This window comes from Herpailurus yagouaroundi, unplaced genomic scaffold, assembly GCF_014898765.1.
Source record: "Herpailurus yagouaroundi ecotype Mexico unplaced genomic scaffold, PumYag 131970, whole genome shotgun sequence".
In the NCBI taxonomy this organism is placed as follows: Eukaryota; Metazoa; Chordata; class Mammalia; order Carnivora; family Felidae; genus Herpailurus; species Herpailurus yagouaroundi.
In genome coordinates, this window is record NW_024422128.1 from 1820 (window position 1) to 3759 (window position 1940).

General features: G+C 40.4%; 1 pseudogene; it reads left to right on the forward strand.

The window, feature by feature from the left end:
• The first annotated feature begins 1035 nt into the window (after positions 1–1035).
• On the forward strand, positions 1036–1613 carry LOC121026546 (60S ribosomal protein L17-like; annotated as a pseudogene).
• Positions 1614–1940: the final 327 nt, after the last annotated feature.

Below are 1940 nucleotides of genomic sequence, written 5' to 3' on the forward strand. Positions count from 1 at the left end.
ATCACAACCTGAGCCCAAGTCAGACACTTAACCCACTGAGCCACCCAGGTGTCCCAGTTATAGATTTGATTTGTAAAGTATTACTTCTGTCTTATAACCTGTCAGTATTAACAATAGGATCAACCGATTCCTTATATAAGATGTAAAGAATTCAGGATATGGCTGACGATTTGGAATTAGAAGGCTGGGAATTTAAAATAGCTGTGATTAATAGGTTAAGGAATCTAGCGGACAGAGTGGACAAAAAGCAAGTGCAGATGAAGACTATAAGGAGGAGGAAATGCTAAAAATAAAAACGTTATAACATAAGTGAAGAATGCCTTTGACTGGACTAGCTATAGCTTTTCAAAGAATCCGTGGGCCTCACAATATGGATGGAACTAGAGTGTATTATGCTAAGCGAAATAAGTCACTCAGAGAAAGATAAATATCATATGATCTCTCTCATATGTGGAATTTAAGAAACAAAACAGATGAACATAAGGGACGGGAAGGAAAAATAAGATAAAAACAGAGAGGGAGGCAAGCCATAAGAGACTCTTAAATACAGAGAACACACTGAGGGTTGACAGAGATGGGGGTGGGGTAGAGAAAATGGGTGATGGGCATTAAGGAGAGCATTTGTCGGGATGAGCACTGGGTGTTATACGTAAGTGATGAATCACTAAACTCTACCCTTGAAACAAATAAATAGGTAAATAAATAAAACTCCAGAAAGAACCAGTGAGCCTCTAGATAAGTTAATAGGAACGTCCTAAACTGAAAATCAAAGAGAAAGACTGAAAAAAAAAGGGAACAGAAAGGTCAAGAGCTGTAGGATGATTACAAGAGGTAAAAAATACATAGAATAGGAATATCAAAAGAAGAGAGAAAGGAACAGAAGATATATATGCAGTAATAATGGCGAAGAGCTTTCCAGATTATTTGCGGGCACCAAACCACAGATCCAGGTAGCACAGAGAACCCAAACCAGGATAAATAATAATAGTAATAATAGCTCTTCCCATAAGTGGCCTGAGATGATATCTGAAAATTGTTCGCTCTTCACCTGACCCGGGAACCCCCACAAAATCATGCCAATCAAGAGGTTCAAGCCTTCATGTTCACTTTAAGAACACACGTGAAACTGCCCAGGCCTTCAAGGGTAGGCATATCCGAAAAGTCACCACGTCTCTGAAAGACGTCACTTTGCAGAAGCAATGTTACAACGCTACAATGGTGGAGTTGGTAGGTGTGTCCAGGCCAAACAGTGGGGCTGGGCACAGGGTCGGTGGCCCAAAAAGAGTGCTGCATTTTTACTGCACGTGCTTAAAAATGCAGAGAGTAAGGCTGAACTTAAGGGTTTACATGTAGATTCTCTGGTCATGGAGCACATCCGGGTGAACAAGGCCCCCAAGATGCGGCACAGAACTTACAGGGCTCACGGTCAGATTAACCCACACGTGAGCTCTCCCTGCCACATTGAGATGATCCTTACAGAAAAAGAGCAGAGTGGTCCTAAACCAGAAGAGGAAGTTGCACAGAAGAAAAAGATATCACAGAAGAAACCGGAGAAACTAAAACTTATGGCCTGGGAGTAAATTCTGCATAAAATACATGCAAATAAAAGTCAAAAAAGAAACAACAACAGACCCTACACCTACGTATTCATTTCTGGGGCAGACACACTGCTCTATATGATACTATTATGATAGATGTGTGATAATCTGCATTTGTCAAATCCATTGAGCTATATATACCACACAGAGGGAACCCTAAAGTAAACTATGGACTTCAGTTTATAATAATGTATCAATATTAGTGCATCAATTTTAAAAAATGTACCACATTAATGGAAGACATTAGTAATAGGAGAACCTGTGGGCGGGAGGAATGGGGATGGGGAGAGAGAGTAGACAGGAACCCTCTGTACTTCCTGTGAAAATTTCCCATAAATCTAA